The following is a 20,706-nucleotide window of genomic DNA, read 5'->3' on the forward strand; positions in this document are numbered from 1 at the left end:
CCCCCCCCCTAATAAAATTAAACCACCCCCCCCCTTAATTTCTCCCATCTCCTCTCTCTCCAAGAACCCTAACCCAACGCCTCTATCCCCTCTTCTTCTTCTTCTTCACCTCTCTCACACACCCCACCCACTTTCCATTCTCTCTTCCCCAACTTCCATCCTTTTCATCCTCTACTACAACCAGGTATGTCATGCTTCCCTCTCTCTTCTCTTGTATTAGTATTTTGAAATTTTAATGCCTTAATTGTTGTAGTATTTATAGTAGATTTTTTTTGTTTTCTTTTGCTTTTTTTTCCTACCTTTTAGTGGGTTGTGTGCACAATGCTGTAGAGAAGTGTGTGATTTGGTGTGTACAAAAACTAATTGTGGTGGGGTGAAATGGTGAAGTACGAATGGTTAATTTGAGGGAAAAATTGATGGTTCCATGGGGCTAGGTGAGTTAGAATAGAGCCCTTGCTCACAAGGTGTTTGTAAAATTGCCCCAATGGAGTTGTAATTGCTAATGTGGCCATGGGGGTGGTGAAGTCTGAGTAACCACCCAGGGTTCGGACAACTCAAACCCTCACTAATGGGGGCCTCTGTTTTTGGCAGGTATAATGCATCAATCCAGGAAGAGACGTACCACAGGGTCCTCCGCTAGAGGACCGGGCAGTTCTTCTAGAGCTCGGGGTCAAGCTAGTGCGGAACAGTTTGACCGCGGTAGGTTTCTCTCCAAACCAGCTAAGGACCGGTATAATGCCAAGGTGTCCAAAAAATTATTACCTGAAGTCCATATTTACCGGCAAGCCTTGCAAGTGGAATGCCCAAGTATCTTTGCAGAGTTGAGAAGATGTTAGCTAGACATCCTCTTTGATGAACCAGAGAAGGTGAATGTACTGATGGTACGAGAGTATTACGCGAACTGCCCGGAGCATGTTAATGGGGTGGTCACAGTACGAAACACCCGAGTAAATGCGTCGCTTGAGGCCATCCGCCGAGTGTACCGGCTGCCAGTATTCACTGGGGATACAGATCATTACCTTGTTTATCGCCACCCAAATGTCTGGTGGGCACAGATTTTTGAAACAATATGTATGCCAGACAGGGAGTATATATTGATAAAGCACCGGATCATACTGAACTCCCAATCTCTCAATTGGGAGGCTAAGTGTTGGCTCACAATTATCAATAGCCGGTTGCTGCCCTCCAGCAAAACTACTGATGTCAATGGGCTACGAGCAGCAGCTATCTACTGTTTTATGACCCACCATGATTTTGATGTCGCCAAGCTCCTTCATGATGAGATGTTCATTCGCTCCCCAGAAGTAGTCAAAGGGTTTTACTTCCCCTGTCCGGTTACCAAGGTGTGTTGTGCTGCACGAGTCCCTGAAAATCCCAGAGTAGATGGGAAGTTGCCATTGAAAGCCCCATTCCGGGCTAGCAAAATCACAGTTGGAAGAGAGCCGGTAGTGGTGGTTGATGATGATGATGATGCTGATGAGGATGCTGAGGACGCTGCCGCCCCACCACAGCCAAGAGCTGATGAGGCGAGCCCATCACAGTCCCGCTGAAGTACCCCGCTTGACAGCCTTGGAGCAAGAAATCGGTGGCCTTCGCACTTCGGTCACTAACTTGGGCACCAGAGTTGACAATTTGACTACTCAACATGCCAAGTCGAAGAAAAAGATCATGGGCTGGCTCCGGGCACTAGGACGAGCATGTCACCTCGATCCTAGCACTATATCCGATCAGGACTGAGCATCAGGGAAGTCCCCTTACCTTACTATGGTTTATATTTGTTGACATGGGGACATGCCAAAGCTCTAAGTGTGGGGTGGGGATGGTTGTTGTTGTAAAAAAATTGTATAACTTTGCATGGTGTTGTTTTGTTGTTTGGTATTGTTGGCTTATGTTAGTTAAATTCGACTTGGCCCAAAGACAGACACCTCTCGATGGGTCTCTTGAGGGACATAAGTCGAACAAAAAAAAGATTTTCATTTGATTAGGTAGTGTATCAACTCTCCCTTGGTTTTTCTTTAAACCACGGTTCTTTTCCAAGGGTTACACTACTAGAAATTACAGCTATGGCAACCCTTCGAAAACCATTACAATAGATAGGCTAACCGTCCAAATAGGTCTATTGGGACGGATTTGGACGCGTTCCGGGATTCAGCGTTACAATAGGTCTATTGGAACGGTTATTTGCAACGGTTTGAAAACCGTCTTCCTAGATAGGGATATTGTAACGGTTTGGACTGCTACCATTGTCCTATCTATAGGAACGGGTTTCTTTGCTGTTGGGACGGTTATAAACCGTCGTGGTATAATAATACAATTGATTCTTTTTAAGTATATTGCAACGGTTTTGCATGATATATTGCAACAATTTCTGTGATATATTGGAACATTTATCAGTACCCTATTGCAACAGATATTGTGACATATTGGAACGGTTATTAAGGGCTGCTCTTATTATTTGCTAGGTCAATTGGAACGGTTATATTCTCTATTGCAACAAATTATAATTTCCAAAATTTATGGAAGCAAAATGAGAAATATTTTCCTATTCTATGAAATTATTTACACCATATCCAACTAGCATTATCCATGTACAAAAATAAAATATGGATACATTGTTTGGTCAACAATTCAAAAGTCAAAATAGATGAGTTTGCATACAAAAATATCTAAACTAAAATATCCTTAAACATAATAATAGAAAGTCTAACAACGATCAACAACACTCAAGTAAGGTCTTCGTCACTACTTTCATCCACAATCACTGCACCTACAAAAGATAATGAGAAATAATTAAACAAAATTTTTAGGATAATTGAGTCATAAAGTACTTAAAGCAGCCTCAAGCACAAATTCAGTTGATAAGCAATACAAGAAACATGGAGTCTCAAATGATGATGCCTCCAGTACTGTCTACTCTAGGATTAATGCAACCACATATTCATATGCCTTTACTAGCAAAAGTGGGCATGGGTGTCAATCTTGGCATGACAACAGGAATGCTTAACAATATGACTGCTAACCTACTACGACTATGTAGAACCTACTACGGCTGACAAGTACTGAACCAAAACAACATCACCTAAACAATATTATGTCTGACAGAAGATTAGTGGTCCCTTTCCAATCTACTTTTCCTCGCTCAAAAGATTTAAGTCCTGTTCAAACATTTGACTCCATGAGAAAACCAAAACTTCCACCAGAAAAAATAGGTTATTGACCAGCCATTAGAAGCTGAAAGTACAAAATTGAAGTAGAAGGAAGAAACTGAACAGAGTACTAGTCCCATGGCTGAACGCGTCCTTGGCACAAGTCAATTATTGAGCCGAGTGTTATAAAACGGAGGATCAAAACCACGTATATCCCACAACAAAATCTTTCATAAGCATCTAAGTGGCAGATGTAAGTGTATTGCTTGTACAAATGAGCACATATGAGAAAAAGAATACCACATATATAGAAGTAACATTATTAGCCAAAATAGTCATGCAGGTTATCAGACACAGAAATAACTGGCTACTCAACAATCTACACAGATATCAATTTAAGGTAGAAGTAGGAGGAGAGGAGAATAACATAGGCTGGACAATACAGCTAGTCGTCAGAAGCTTATTCCACTCTTTCTTCCTATTTATGCAGATAAGGAGAACACCTGTACTGAAGATATAATTCCAAAAGTTTACCTGTTACGGAACAACAATCGGATTCACTACAAAGAAATCAATGGAAATCTTTTGTGTTTGGTTGAATTTGTAATTCCAAAAGGCCAGAAACACATGAGACATAGCCTCGTTCACTCTGTATTCAAAGCCAAGGTATATTACCATATAACTGCTAAATTCTACCATGCATATACACAAACAGAGCAGATCAGTCAAATATGACTCAAGGTACTCATACAGTCACACATCCAATAATCTGAGAACTTATCCAAATCCATTTACTCATATAGTCAGGAATCCAAAGAACTACATAAATGGCGGGTCAACAATTTCATAAGGGCATACATGTCATCAATCAGCCATTCACCAGGCAAATAAATATCACTATCTCTAATCTATCTATAGAAAATATAATACAACATTAGTAAAGGGTTATACAAATTTCATGAAATCTGCCAAAAGAGATCATCCACAATTGAATGCCATGAAATCTGAGTTCACTTCCAAAGATATCAGAAACATTCATTTAGGAAGATAAGTACTTCTGTTTCTTTCTAATATTTATCTTCAGAATTTTCAACAGTGACCACTCTTGGGGCTATCTAGATACCCTGAAGTGAATACTGTTAGAGTATTTAACAAGACACTGTTAAATTTCACTTGAAGTGAATACTATTAGAGTATTTAACAAGACAAGTACTTGCTAAAATTTGGGAAAGTGAAAAAAGCACAATCTAACTAAAAGAGAATGGTAGAAACAGAATGTAACGTGCACCATCTGGTTAGTTCATACTTCAATTATACTTAAACTGCATATAGTTAAAATATTGATCGTCCACCTGCAGCCATTAGATTCCAGAATGAAATAAGGAGTTCCGTCCTCATACTTCATGTGACTACTAGACTATCTATGCAGAGTTATTAACAGGGACTCTTTGGAGTTGGGACCGGAAGGCAGTTTTAGCAATCAATACTTAAAAGTGGTTTTATATAATCCCTTTTCTAGGTGACATAGATGGACTTCATCTTTGCTTCTAGATGAAATGTGTAGAAAAAATTACTATAATAAAATTGAGGTTATACCAGATAAAAGAGAAACAAGGCAGGATAGAAAAGAAGAACTAACAAAAATAGAAAGGAAAGACAAAATATGAGAGGAGTCGAACAGTAGTAGAGAAATCAGAAGAGGAAGAGAAGAAAAAAGAGAAGAAGTAGAAGAACAGAAGAGAAGAAGAGAAATTTACCTGCTTCAGGGCAGAAAAGCGTAGACCCCTCGCCTCGCCTTGATTTTGCGCTTTAAGCGAGAAGCGCTCGCTTTTAATAACACTGCTTTAAATAAGAGACTTTTAGGAGCTTTCAGGATTAATATAGCATTCAAGCAGCATAAATATTTAAATCAACTACTCTACATAAGACTACCACACAAGAAACTAAGAAATGGCATCGAACGCCACTACTTTACACATAACTACTTTAATATTATGGCTTCTACCTTCCTGGATTGATGCAACTTTTCTCTATTGGTTGATTAGTTCACACACACTCCTAATCTGGAAATGAAAACAAGCACAAAAAATGATTTAAATTCAACGACCCAACACTCCTAAATGGAAATGAAAACAAGCACAAAAAATGATTAAAATTCAACTACCCAATTGATTTAACGACGAACAAATGCAATAACACTTAACAGAACAAGCGTGCTGGCCTGCTGTAGTAGCATTAAATTTAACACTTAACAGAACAAGTGCAAATGTGCAATAACAGTAGCATCTGTTTTACTTTTATGCTATGATCTTACAATTTAACTGTTTATATAGATTGCCAATTGGCTATGAAGGCATCAATAACTTGTTCAGCAGTTGAAACTGATCCAAAACCACTTGGCCCTGGTCTGCCTGTTATCAACTTCAACATTTTCTCACCCTAAATTCACACACATACACACAGTTAATTAGAACAAGTAAGAAAAAACTCTAATTTCTGATATTATATCCCGAGAATAAGGTAGAAACCAATCTGGTAGAAAATATAAAGAATGGATTGTTGAAGAAATTAATTAATAAAGACAAGATTCAAATAAGGGGAAAAAAGACAATAACATGAGAGTTGTGAGCACAAGGAATTTTGGGTTACTATATTCCGTCCTCCAATGGAACAGTCCAACTTAAAAAAATGTCTTTAAAAATTCGGTAATTTGGTATACCGAAATTTCAAAATTCTAATACAGAGGACCGTACCGAAATACCAAAATACCGAATTAGACCAAAATACCGAAAAAACCGAAACCGAAATACCGAATTATTTCGGTCCGGTTCGGAATTCAGTTTTTCGAATTTTCTGCCCACCCCTACTAAAAACAGTATCGACGAGAAACTGACCAATTTGCGAAGCTACGAATTATTAAGGAAACCATAAATCCAAATACCGATAAACGAATAGAGCTTGGGCAGCAGTAAATAAGCCGAATAAACTTCAGAATACTCGTATCGAGTGAAATAAAAGAAACCAAACTATGCCGTGGCTTACAGCTAGCAAATCAGTAGCAGAATACTCCATGCATTCCCACGTATAATACAGAATAACAATTTTCAGAATAACGAACAAGACAACGAACATCGAACATCGATAGCAAACATCAAATATCATGGTTTCTAACACAAAATCAAAACCTAACAAATAAATCCCGCAATTTTGCAAACTAAAAATCACAAAATATATTGCATAATACAAAAAAAACAGAAGTAGCGCAAAATAATGGGTTTATCAGAAATATTATCAAAGAAAGAAAATAGAAGGAACAATGAAATAATTTTTCAGACTAGGGAAGAAGAAAGCGGAAATCGAACAGTATTAGCAAACATCGAACAGGGTAAAAAACCGAAAGCCTACCTAGGAGATTGTGGTATGTTAGCCGATAATAGTCGTCCTTCACCAAAAATTATCGTCCTTCACTGGAGAGAGGACGTCGGTGTGTTCTAGGTTGAAGAACAGAGAGAGGAGTGTCTGAGATTTTGGGGGAGTCGATCGCTGCTGATTGAAGTAAGGAGTCGTCGATGTGTTCTAGGTTAGTTTTACATTTTAGAGTTATTAAAATATTAGTGGGGTCCATTATTTTTGTTTTTTAATAAATACCTAGGAGGGAAAGTAAGGAGGGAAATTAAATCGTCCCTATAGCTTTTTATTTCAGAAAACCATTCCCACAAACAACCCTATTGTATCGCATATCCAAACCGTCTTCATATCTTTACTTATGGTGACGGTTACTAAACTATTGGAACGGTTATTGTTCATAAGTGTGCCAGAAGACTTTTGGCTCTATTGGTACGGTTAAAACCGTTCAAAAATATGATCTACTGTAACATTTACAGAACCGTTGCCCAAAAACCGTTCCAATAAATTCGTTTTCTAGTAGTGGTTTCTATTTGAACCAGGTGTAGTTAGTTTTTTTTTTTTTTTTTAGTTTAGAAAGTCTTGGGCGAGAAATGGAAATAGGGACCCTTAACTTTATGGTACCTTGAATAAGACTGCTTTAGTGTGACACTTAGGCTCTTTAGTTGATTCAAAGAAGGCCTTAAATTGTGTATCCTTGAATGGCTCAAGTATTTAGAACGGAGTGTCTGATGATCCGAACTGAATTGAGTCATGTGCCGTGTGTGAGTGAGGTTTTCTGTATTCTGTGTTAATATTCAATGCCTAGAACTTGCCTTGTGTGTGTGAAAAGCGAAATGGTAGCCTTGTTTGGCCTGGAAAGTGATATAGGCCTTTTTTTGCGTAACCCTTCTATGTATGCTTGTTCCCACCTAAATGTGTATACCCTAGTCAACCCCGTTGAGCCTGTAGGCCCGTTTTTCTTGGCAACCACATTACAAGCCTAACCCGAGTTTAAATAGCCTATCTTGTTGAACCCTATCACCTCTTAGAAGCACTCAAAGTGTAACAGATATGAAAAAATATAAGTGTGGGGTGGTTGGTTGGGCTGTTAAGTGGAATTAAGGGGACAAAAAGTGCACTGGTTGATAAACAATATTAAAGGCCACCAGAAAAAAAAAAGCATCAAAGTGGTGGCAGCTATTAAAAGAAATAGTGTGCTTAAGAAAAAAAAAAGGGGTTAACAAAATAATGTAATGGTGGTAGGGAGGTGTGATAAGGTGAAGAGCTTAAAAGTACACAATGTAGTGGAGTGCTTAGGGAGGTGTAGTCACTAGATCCAGATGTATCCTACCCGTCCCGCAGCCAACATTACAACCAAATAAAGTCCTACTTGATTCTAGATCGAATGAGTTCGATTAGTCGAGTATTACACTACGGGCAAGCCTATGGTGTGTTGTTTGTGGCATAAAAATTTGTTCTGAGGGTGAGTGAAATGTTGTATTCGAATTCCTCAGTGTGTGGTTTGTAAACGATATAAATCTCTTTTGTAGTGAGTAGGCACATGATTCATGAAGGGAAGGTAATTCTGGACCTCTGACTAAGAGTAGGAGAGTTGTTTAGGGGTATTGCGTGGCTAGAAATGAGTCCACTCTTGAGGCGAGGAGGTTGCACTGGAGTAGTCTATCCATGTGAACTATTCTTGGTATAAGGATTAGGGAAGTGACCCAATAATGATTAGGCCTATAGAGTGTGGGTTGTTTCTAGAGGAGTAGCAACGATTTAAGTGTGGGGTGTTGATAATAGGCTATATAGACGTTATTTACACTCTAAATGTACCATACTTTATTGTTGTTTTAAAGGCTAAATGATAACAAAATACTCTAATTGGTGTTTTTTTGCTTCGCAGGGACTAATCCAAGTTAGGAAGAGACTATGGAGTGTTTTGGAGTCAAGAATGTGGATAAAAGGCCAATCAAATTAAGCAAGAAAGAGGCAAAGGAGGACTGGGCAAGGTTCTACTGCGACCGCGGCAGGCCAAGCAAGTGAGGCAGAACAGTTGTGTTTCACTGCGGTCGCGCTGCGTTCTGCCGTGGCCGCGGTCGACTGTGTAACTGCCCAGAAATTTTGGGAATAAAGTGTAAATCGAGGGAAACTTATCCTAACCCTTTATAAACTCAACAAACTCGCCCAAGCAAAGGTTAAGCTTGTTTTGAGACTGAATTGGAGGCAAGAACAAGTGTGATAAGAGCAATCAACCATTAGAGTTTTTCAATCTTCTCTTTGTTATTTCAATTGCACATTATGAATACTTTTGTAGTTTCATCTTGCTTTGTCATGAGTAGCTAAATATTTTGTCTAGGGTTTTGATGGAACATATTGAAGGATGAACTTCGTGTTACGTTAATACAGTTTTCCCGGTTTATTCTCTATTTGTTCAACTACGTTCTTGTTGTAGTTAATTGATAGGATCCTCAATTAGCTGTGCCTATTTAGTATGTATTACTCTGGAGAGAGTGCATATTTAGGTAATTGTTGAACAACACCACTTCCAAAGTATATGAGGGATCAATAACTGAGGGTTTAAAGGCGAGATTAGGGATAACGAAGCCTTGGGTGCAATCTAAAGTGAGCTGCAATAAAAGCCAGCTACCGTAACTCGGGAGAGCGCGTCTAGTAAATTGTCGTGATTATTCAGGAGAGATTTACGATAATAAGAGTGCTCATGATCGATAGAGACGGTTAGGCAAATCTAGATGAAACATAACAGGAAGGGATTCCATCAATAGGGAAAATCATAACCTTAGATCCTTCTCTTATTTGTTTACAATTCAATCATAGTTAGCTGTTAGTTTACTTGCTTATATTCAGTTATAGTTAGTTAAACCATCACCAATTGTTATTTAAATATCTGGGAAGCTGATTACAAAGAATTTAGTGAGTCTAACAAAAGTAATTGGTAGGTTAATTCTCTGAGGATTCGACTCTGGGCTAAATACTCAGGTTATATTTGCAGCGACCACTTGTCCTTTTAATAAGGCATAGTTGGGCGTGATCAGTTAGCAACTTAACTAGAGTTAGTAGTTGAGTTACAAAACTCTATGTTTTAGAACACTGAGCTCTGGATATATGTATGCACTTAGCTCATTTGTACAGCATGAAGAAATGAGAAATGTTCAGACTTTCTCTCCAAGTTTTCTTCTTCTTCAATAATTTGACACTCTCTTATTCTTTTTTTCCCCGTTCTTTTTAACGTCTTAATTCGGAATTTTATGAATGATGTGATGTTAAGCAGTGGAAAGATCTACCTAAGGTAACATTTTAATCAATTTTATAGTTTCTGCATAGTTTAAATACGGAAAGCTTTAATAGCCTAAATCTTAGTTGATTTAATAGTCTTACATATAGAAAGTAATTAAATGAACATGTTCCTAAACATTAGAGAAATAACTAAATGACTATCCTAAATAGTAGAAATTAATTAAATAATTATTTCTGAATATTAGAAAAGTAATCAAATGACTATTTAACCCGTATAAATTCTATTTTAAAGGGATAAAAAGATGAACGACATTTCGTAAGGACATTTGTTTAATATAATATAGATGTTGTGGAAAGAGGTCGTTAACATAAAGTATGGGAAGGAGGACTGCTGGAACCCAAATCGACTACTGGTTAGAAATACATTGAAGGTGTTTTCATGGAGAGAAGAAACAGATAGTTGTTAAATAATAAATATAAGTCTCTAGAGAATTAATTTATTGGTGCAAGGAGATGACATTAGATGAGTTATTAGATGTTTTAGAATTCTTAAACTCATTGAGATGACTGTATGTAATGATTCTTGGAGTCCTTTGTAATTCTGTTTTTTTTTTTTTTTTGTAGTAAGCTTTATATTAAGAAGAACACGGGCTACTGATAATCAGAAATGAATAAGAATAATTGACTTTGAGAGCAATAGAATAGGTAACAGAAAATAGAGTAATTCAGTGTATTTAGTTGATATTTCATGTCCTTACAATTGATCAGTTATCTCCCTTTTATAGCTATTTGAGAGATATGCGTTTTGCCTTTGTCATAATAAGGCTATTATGGGCAATTAAAGGCATTAAATGCTACATTACATAATCACTATATTTAATACAGATTCTCTAACGTTTTTAATATTAAAGGTTCATTAAGTACTATATCTGTACTCCTTTGTACTGTCAGGTTCATTCTCTTTAATTCTTGGACTTAAATAGGTACGGGCGCTGAATCTTTCGAATAGCTGCTCGTGCCTCTTTTCATGCCTCTGCTCATACCTGTTGCAACTCGTTCCTCTTTGCTAATCATAATTCCTTGATCGATCCACGTGTCATGACACGTCATCTTTATATGTAAACTCAATTTTTCCCAATACAGATAGTCCCCCCACTTGCCATTTATTCATCGATTGAATAATTGGGAAGTGGAATTTCTTTAAAGAGGGAATTGTTGTCACCATTAATGCTATGACAGAATCGACGCTCCAATTGTCACTGCTAATTAATGTTCTTTGACACGTGTCATATTTTCATTGGTTCTGCAATTCTGCAGCACTTTTTAAGGCTTTTTTATGGTTTCTGTAACACCCTGTACATTTGGATTAGGTATGAATGAGATAAAGGAGTAGTAAGGTTATATTTTGGGCATATGAAGTCCTATCGGGATGATTATGGGTGAAAATAGTTGTTTCAAAATCAAGATGGAAAGTGAGGTGCATAAGAGTTGACAAAATCGACTAAGTTTGCAGAAGGTCTGTCTTCCAGCACAGTTTAGTGAAAATATGTAAGGAATTTAGAAAAACTCAAAGCATGAAAGGTGTAGGCATTTGAAATAGCTTTCCAATAATATATTGTGGAGCCTAAACGAAGCTGTGTGCAAAACGATATGTCCATTTTTCGGAATGGTATCCAACCACCGCGGTCCGCCGCGTTTTATCGCGACCGCGGTGGCGAGGCAGTGTTCCAGCGGTTTACCGCGGTCGGGACCGCGGCCGTGCCAACTGGGACGCGGTGGACGACTTGGGAAGTCGTTTTTTATCCTATCTCGTCCCCCACAGCCCCAAAACATGAAAACTTGCTCTAGAAAGTAAAGCTCTCAAAAACCTAACTCCTTAAGGGTCCCTCCACCACCCAAGATAAGTTCTAATGGTGATTCTAACTTAATTCCGATTTCCCAACATCTTATTAACATGGGTAAACCCTCAATATCATTAGATATTCGATTGGGACACCATTGTTGAGAGAAGAAATCCTAGAACTCGAATTCAAGAAGATTGAACGTCGAAAAGGTAATATCTTCACCCTCTAATTGATTCTATCACTGAATTAATGATTATAGACTCTATTTCATGAGATATGAGTTGATGGGTTTGATAGAAAAGTATGAACGGTGATAGGTTTGTGTTGTTGATTGGTTACTATTGATTATGGGTGTTGATTACCTTATGGGTGATAAAGAATAATGTTAAATATAATCATTTGAGACTTTAGAATTTATCTAGGAGCAAAAGAATGGGTTATTGGGTGTAGAGACACCATTAATAAGGGTTATGAAGCTTTATGCCACCGAGTGTTTGATAAAATGTCTAAGTGACCAAAACATGACTATTGTTGCTAATTTGGGATCTCTTTGACTTGTATTGATATAGATTAAAGTTGAAGGGTTGGCGAATATTGTATTATACTCAAGAAAGTTAAGGTATGTGAGGCTAACTCTCTATGTTTGGGAATTTTAATGATTCTCCCTACATTACGTTTCTTTTACGACATATCAATTGCCTCAGAAATATAGTTAAACCTAGTTCCTTGAATAGTTGTAGAACTTCTATTCTCTAGCTTCGTAACTCACTCATGACTTTCATTCTGAACGTTATGAGTTCAACGCGTATTCAATATAGACTTGGGTTTGATGCCCCGAGTCTTAGTATAGATTACTCAGTATGCCATATACAGTTGAAATTTCAGTATTCATAATCAGTCAAGAACACATGTCTCAGTCTAGTCCCATTCAGCATTCCAGTATTATGTAACTCAGTATGATTCAGTGTTCCAGTATAATGTAACTCAGTGTGATCCAATATTCCAGTATCATGTAACTCAGCGTGATTCAATATTTCACTATTATGTATTGCAGTATGATTCTCAGTTTCTGATTTTTAAATTCCTGAATGTTGAACACTTGTATTTGGGCCTGAGGCCGTAGTTTACATGCTTTATGCATACTTGGGCCTGAGGCCGTAGTTTATGCTTTATGCATGTTTGGGCTTGAGGCCGTAGTTTATGCTTTATGCATTTTTGGGCGTGAGGTCGTAGTTATGTATACGTATACTTGGGCCTGAGGCCGTAGCTTGTGCACGTATATATTGGGCCCGAGGCTGTAGCTTATTCAGATAAACAGGTTGTTCATCATTCAGAAGAGGGAGTATTCATATCCTTACTTCCTTTTTTCCAGTTATCAGTTATCTTTTCAGTTATCAATTCAGTTACCAGTTCTCACTTCAGTTTCAGTTTCAATAGTTATCATTTCAGTTATCAACTTAGTTTCAGTTTCAGCATTTATAATTCGTTCTTTCAATTGCGTTACATACCAGTACAATTCAAATGTACTGACGTCCCTTTTGCCCAGGGCCTGCATCTCACAATGCAAGTAATGATTTACAGGTTGATGATTCAGAGTGCTAGAATTCTCGTACCAGCTGTTTGGTGATTCCCAGTTCTTTCGGGGCATTATCATTACTTTATGGTCTTTCAGTATTTACAGACAGTCAGCATTTTCAGTACTTCATTAGAGGCTTCATAGACTAGAGTAACAGTTAGACAGAGTCTCAAGCTTTTCATGTTAAGCTATATTTGCTACCAATACATATTAGAAATTGTATTAGTATTTCCGTACTTTGATTTATATCATTCAGACTTTCAGTATATCAGCATGTGTTAGTTTATCTTCCGCATTCAGTATGTTATGACACCACATGTTGATTCAGCCAGCCCGTTGTTTTGCTCGGTCACATGTAGTCAAGCACCGAGTGCCGTGTTACATCCAGGCCCAGGTTCGGGGTGTGACAGTTTCACTGTATACGAAGCGTCAGTTGTCATTATGACCCTTCCATCATTACGTCTTTTCCTTTGACGGTTGCTTCTTAGTATAAATATAACTTCCTTCTTTGTCTTTACCACATAAAGTTTTCTGAACATTCAATTTCTCAAATCTTTGTTTGCTTCTTCCTCGTATCATCATGTCTTCATCAAATCCTAACCCTAGTAAGGTCTCCATAGTTGATAACTTCCCTAACGCTCCCAGTAGGAGCAGAAGAGGAGGTAGACTCCGTAATTTAGGATCTTAATCTGCACGCAGCTCTTCTGTTCCTTCTCCTAGTTCTGGTCCCTCTTCTAGAACTAGAGGTTCTATTTCGCAAAGATCCTATTCCAGGGGTAAGGATTCTTCTGAACCTCTTCGTGAACCTTTAGTAGAAGAGATTGTTCTTGCGGAACTATCTTTCTATAATGATAGAGTGTCTCTTAGGAACCAAGTAGCTTCTTTAGATCGGGTTGATATTTACCCCACTCAAATTATAGAAGGTTTGATTCCTTTAATTCGTAGTGACTGCCACTGGAGTCAGGACTTTCCTATCATTATTCCTAATCCGAATCAGAGAATTACTTCTTGCTTAACTAGATTTTCCTTCGTCTACACGTATCCTTTCACATTAGGATTTAAACCTGCTATTGACCCCGTTATTCTTGAGTTCTGTCGCTTCTTTGACGTTTGCTTAGGTCAAATTGGTCAAATAATATGGAGGGTCGTTGCCTGTTTGAGGCATTTGAGCAACTTAGCCAAGGTGCCTTTTACTTTCCCCCATCTGATTCACCTTTACTCCCCTAGGATTTTCCGTAATGGTGATTTTACACTAGTAGCTAGGAGCAAAAGAGTTTTAGTTAGCCCAGAAGATGACAAAGATCGTGGCTGGTACGCCAGATTTGTTGTTGCCCCCACTGTTGGTTTAGTGGGTGAAGAAAACGTTCCCTTCCTTGAGAAGTGGAATTTTGCACGTGAGTCTTTTAACTCTCTCGTACCTTTCAATTTGTTGATTTTTCTAACTTTAGTTTTTCTTTCTCCAGCAATCATGGGAATTGTGGACGATGTTCCCAATTTCCGTGATTGGGTAGAAAAGTTGTTGAAAATTGCACCAATGGATGGTAGGTCTTGGAAGACACTTTCCCATCGATTTGGTTGGAAGGTGAAAACTCATGGTAAGAGTTCTTATTTTACATATTGTTTTTTATTATTTTTGAACTTAATTCAATCCTTCTTTTTATCAGGATTTGCTGTTTGAGGAGTTACTGCTGAGGCGGTCGCGGCTTCTCGTATCTCTTTGGAAAGGGCCCAAGAAATAGTCTCGGGTTCTTCATCGAAAAGAAAAGCCGTTGCCAACCAGGATTCTGAAGAAGAGGAAGACGGGAGTGCCTTCGTAACAAGGCCACGGGCCCGAAGACGCATTATTTATGATGACGAAGCAGAAGCATCCCCCCTCAGTTCTTCTCCTCTTACCGAGCCTATTGAGGCCCCAGTTGTAGTTCTTGATGATGACGTTGCTCCCGTTGCTGCTCATGATTCGGTTGAGCAGCTTTTTATTAGCGGGTTTGGTAGTGAAAGCTTAGGCCCAGTTTCTGATGAAGCTCCCCTGGCTTCTTTTTCTACTCTCGTGTCTGTGATTCCCTTTTTGCCGGTCTCGGCTGTTTTTGCTCCTCCCCAGGCTGCTGTCTTTACTACTTCTACCGTTCCTCCTTCTACAACTCCTCCTCTGCTTTCTCACCATGTAGAGGTTGGCTCCTCAAGTGGAAGTACTGCCATGAGGCAGGTGATTATTGATGTACCCGCTGAGGGTAATCTTCTAAGGAAATCAGGTCAAGCGGACGTGTGGCTAAAGACCTTAATTGGTCCGATTGAGAAGGCTAAGTTGGAGAGCCATAGTTCCTTGACATTAGCGAATGACATTGTGCATTGTTCTTTAAAGGTATTTCCCTCCTTTTACTTTGTCATTCATTTTTTTTAAGAATTCTCATTTCCTTTCCTTTTCCCTTTCTTAGGCTAATCTCATCGGCACAGAGATGATAAAAAGAGTTACCCTCACAGAGCAACTAATGCGTGATTATTAGTTGGAGGATACAATTGGAAGGAACAGTATGAAAGTCATCAGATTGATGTGGATTACTTGGAAGAAAGTAAGAGTACCTTGGAACAGCAGGTACGGGCCTTGACCTCAGAATTAGGAATTGCAAAGGCTTCCTCACATCAAGCAGAAAAAGAAAAGGCTCGTCTTGAAACCTCCTTCTCCGAGCAGTTGTCCAAGGCAAGTGAAGAGATTAGAGGACTGAAGATTCTCTTGGATAAAAAAGAAGCTTATGTTGGTGAGCTCGTGCAGAATTTGTCTCAAGCACAAGAAGACCTTCGAATTTCTTCCAATAAGGTTTGTGCCTTAGAAAGTTCCCATGCCTCTCTTCAAGCTTCTTACACATCTGCCCTGGCTAAAAATGAAAAGTTAACTAATGAAATTGCTGATTGGGAGAGGGATTATGAGATCCTTGAGGATAAGTCTGCCATGGAAGTGAGTTGGGCGTTTCTGAATTCTCGCCGTGATACCCTTGTTGAAGCTATCCGAGAAAATTTTAACTTGGAATCTGAGTTAGCTAAAATTAATGAAGCTATTGACAAGGCTCAGCAAACCCAAGATTTTCCTTCTCCCGTGGCTGAAGCTTCTGCAAATGTTGAAGTTGATACGGGTATCCCCACTCCTTCAAGCCAGCCAAGCTGATCCTGCTGCTGTTGATGCACCTATTTCAGTTCCCTCATCTTCCTAGTGACAAGTTTAAGTAGAATTCCTGTTTTTTTTTCAAGTACCTTTTTGGAAGGTTGTGATTAAAACGCTTGGTCTCATTTAAGGGTTTGTTTTTGGAAACTTAAGTCCCCAGGCCTTTTATGGGGCAGTATGTATAAATAATTTGCGGTTTTTATGACTAAGTTCATACTTAGTCTTAGTTTTTTAATATTAAGAAGTTTTTCGTTACTATTTGAACTTCTGTTTTACTTATTCTTGCCTTTATTTCTCATGACTTACAGAATAAGCTGCATTTTAATTCTTCAAAAAATGCTTCTTTCATATTCGACACTTAACGTAGAAGACGTCTCAAACTTTCATATTCGACACTTAACGTAGAAGACGTCTCAACTTCATAATGGTGTTAACATACGATAAAAGAAATAGGAATACACATGTTTCTTTGAAATAACTTTGACAAGTTTTTATTTGAACCTTGTCTAGTTTTGAGTAACACTTTACACGTATTCGAGTTACATCTATAACTTTCTCATAACTCTTTTTCTTGTAACAGATTTTTGAAAAAGAAAAAATAATAAACACGAGGTTTTTATTTATAACCCGTTTCAGTGCATAGCCTTTACCCTAACTATAGTAAGGTTTTCTTTGGCCTTAGCTCGTGACTTTTACTCTTCACTTGATTCATTCAATGAGTGAAATTTCAGGCTTGATCTTTGATTTTTCTCAATCTACTTTTCCTTCTTTATACACATGCCGTGTATATTATGTAGTCCCCCAGCATTTGATTGTTCCTCTCATTTGGTCCTTTCCCTTAAAAGGAAAGCATACGGGACTCGGAGCTGCGATTATAGATGAAGACTGCTTAACCCGTTTGAATTTCTATCAGAATATTTGTAACCCTAGGCCGAGAAATTTAATTTATTCCTCGTGCCTTGCAGGTCGTGACTCATCATTTAGCACGGGTTAGCTTTTTGCCTATCATCTAAAATCGTTAGTAAAATTTTAACAATTCAAAATTAAACTTTAAAATATGGATACCTGACCGTGGGTATTCCTTAGAAGTAGTATCTCTTCAGGTGAACAGCATTCCAATGCGAAGGTAGTATCTTGCCATCCATTGTTTCTAACTCATATGCTCCTTTGCCTGCAATACCACAAATCCTATAGGGTCCTTCCCATGTTGGACTTAATTTCCCCGCATTAGCTGTCTTCGTAGATTGAAAAACCTTTTTGAGCACAAAGTCCCCAATTTTGAAGAATCTGAGGTGTGCTTTTCGGTTGTAGTATCGTTCTATGACCTGCTTCTGTGCTGCTACTCTTATTAGTGCAGCTTCTCTCCTTCCTTCAAGTAAATCAAGATTTACACGCATTTCCTCGTCATTGGACTCTTCTGACGCATATGTGAACTTATACTCGGTTCTCCTATCTCAACTGGAATTAAAGCTTCAGCTCCATAAATCAATGAAAATGGTATTTCTCCTGTGCTTGTTTTTGCTGTTGTGCGATATGCCCATAAGACACCAGGTAACATTTCCGGCCAATTACCTTTGGATTCCTCTAAACGCTTTTTTAAATTGTTGATAATGACTTTGTTTGTTGACTCTGCTTGCCCATTACCTACCGGATGATAAGGTGTAGACGTAATCCTTTTAATCTCCCAACTTTGCAAGAATTCTATGATTTGAGTGCCCATAAACTGAGGGCCATTATCACACATGATCTCCTTTGGCACACCGAATCGGCATATGATATTTCGCCAAATGAAATCTTTAGCTTCCTTTTCTCGCACTTGTTTGAATGCTCCTGCCTCTACCCATTTAGTAAAATAATCAGTAAGTACAAGTAAAAATTTTACCTGTCCTTTTGCTTGTGGTAATGGACCCACGATATCCATTCCCCATTTCATAAATGGCCACGGTGCAATGACCGGATGTAGTAACTCCGCAGGTCTATGCATATTGTTACCGTACCTTTGACATTTATCGCATTTAGCCACGAAACTTTCTGCTTCTTCTTCCATTTTAGGCCAATAATACCCTGCCCTAATTAGGGTTCTTACCAATGACCTTCCTCCTGCATGATTCCCACAATGCCCCTCGTGTATTTCTCTCATTACGTACTCCGTTGAGAAGGTCCGAGGCATCTTTCTAAGGGACCACCGAACATTTTTCGATAAAGATTGTCTTGCTTTAAGCAATACCGAGCAGCCTTTTTTCGAAGCGCATGAGCTTTTTTCTTATCTTCAGGGACGGTACCATGCTACAAAAAAGCAACAATCGCGTTCCTCCAATCCCAAGTTAAATTATTAAAATTTACCTCATTCTTATCAGGGTCGAGAGCTGAATGAAATAAATGAATAACTGAAGTGTTTGCATCACTTGCCACGTCAGTCGCAGACGCGAGATTAGCTAGGGCGTCTACTTCAACATTTCATCCCTTGGTATTTGTGTAACTTTCCAGTTTTGAAATTGTTTTATCAAATCCCGTACCTTTTCTAAGTACTGCTGCATCCTTGCTTCCCTGGCTGTATAAGTCCTCAGCATCTGGTTAACCACGAGCTGCGAATCACTTTTGATTATAATTTGATTAATGCCAAGTTCTCGTGCCAGTTATAAACCTGCAACCATAGCTTCATACTCTGCTTCGTTGTTAGTTATAGAATGGCATTTAATGGCTTGTCTAATGATTTCCCCCGTAGGTGGTACCAAAACGATTCCTAAACCCGCACCCTTTACATTAGATAAACCATCAGTAAATAAGGTCCAAGTTCCTGGATTAGCCCCGTTGAACACTTGCAATTCTTTTTCTACTTCTAATTGTATCCCTTGGCTAAAATCAGTCACGAAATCAGCTAATACATGAGATTTTATAGCAGTTCTAGGTTGATATGTGATATCATATTCGCTTAATTATATAGTCCACTTGGCTAACCTTCCTGATAATTCATGCTTATGTAATATATTGCGTAATGGATAAGCAGTTACGACAACGATAGGGTGACATTGAAAATAAGGCCTTAGTTTCCTAGATGCCATGATTAATGCAAGTGCAAGCTTTTCTAGTTGAGGATATCGCGTTTCCACATCCAATAGAGATTTACTAACATAATAAATCGGAGATTGTTTACCTTGATCTTCACGAACTAAAACAACACTTACCGCTACTTCTGAGATAGCAAGGTAGATGAGTAATCTCTCACCATCCTTTGGTTTTGCGAGCAACGGCGGATTTGATAAATATGTCTTCAAATTTTTGAGCGCCTGTTGACATTCCTCATTCCATTCAAAATGATCATGCTTTTTAAGAGCTGAAAATAATTTAAAACACTTTTCCGATGAATTAGAAATGAATCTCTCCAAGGCTGCAATTCTTCCCGTTAACCTGTGCACTTCTTTTTTACTTGTAAGTATGTCAGGAATTTCTTCTATGGCCTTAATCTGTGCGGGATTTACTTCAATACCACGATTAGAAACAAGAAAATCCAAAAACTTACCTGATGCAACACCGAATGTACATTTTTCAGGATTTAATTTCATATTAAATTTTCGCAGAATTTTAAACGTTCAGACAGATGCGATATATGATCTCCTGAATACTGAGTTTTAACGAGCATATCATCTATATAGACCTCCATAGTTTTTCCCAAATGTTCTTGGAACATTTTGGTTACCAGTCTTTGATATGTTGCACCTGCATTTTTAAGACCAAAAGGCATTACTTTGTAACAGTAAGTCCCCTTGTCTGTTATAAACGAAGTTTTTTCTTCATCTGCGGGATCCATCTTGATTTGGTTGTATCCTGAGTATGCATCTAAAAAACTTAACAACTCATGCCCTGCAGTAGCATCAATTAGTTGATCTATATGAGGTAATGGGAAAGAGTCTTTAGGACAGGCTTTGTTAAGATCTGTATAGTCTACACAAACTCGCCATTTACCGTTCTTTTTAGGTACCACAACAGTGTTGGCTAACCAATTAGGATACTTTACCTCGCGAATAGACCCATTCTTTAATAATTTTTGCACCCCATCTTGAATCACCTGATTTTTGAAAGTACCTTGCTTTCTTTTCTTTTGTTTGATAGGTGGATGAGACGGGTCTTCATTTAACTTGCGAGTCATTACCTCCGGTGGTATACCTGTCATATCAGAATGGGACCAAGCAAAACAATCTGCGTTAGCTTTTAAAAATTCAATCAACTTACGTTTCATATCCGGGCTGAGATTGGCTCCTATGTAAACTTTTCTGTCTGGCCAGTGTATAAACAGTGCTACAGCCTCCAGCTCTTCTATCGTTGTTTTGATGTTTTCAGTTT

This window comes from Nicotiana attenuata, unplaced genomic scaffold (genome assembly GCF_001879085.1).
Source record: "Nicotiana attenuata strain UT unplaced genomic scaffold, NIATTr2, whole genome shotgun sequence".
Classification (NCBI taxonomy): Eukaryota; Viridiplantae; Streptophyta; class Magnoliopsida; order Solanales; family Solanaceae; genus Nicotiana; species Nicotiana attenuata.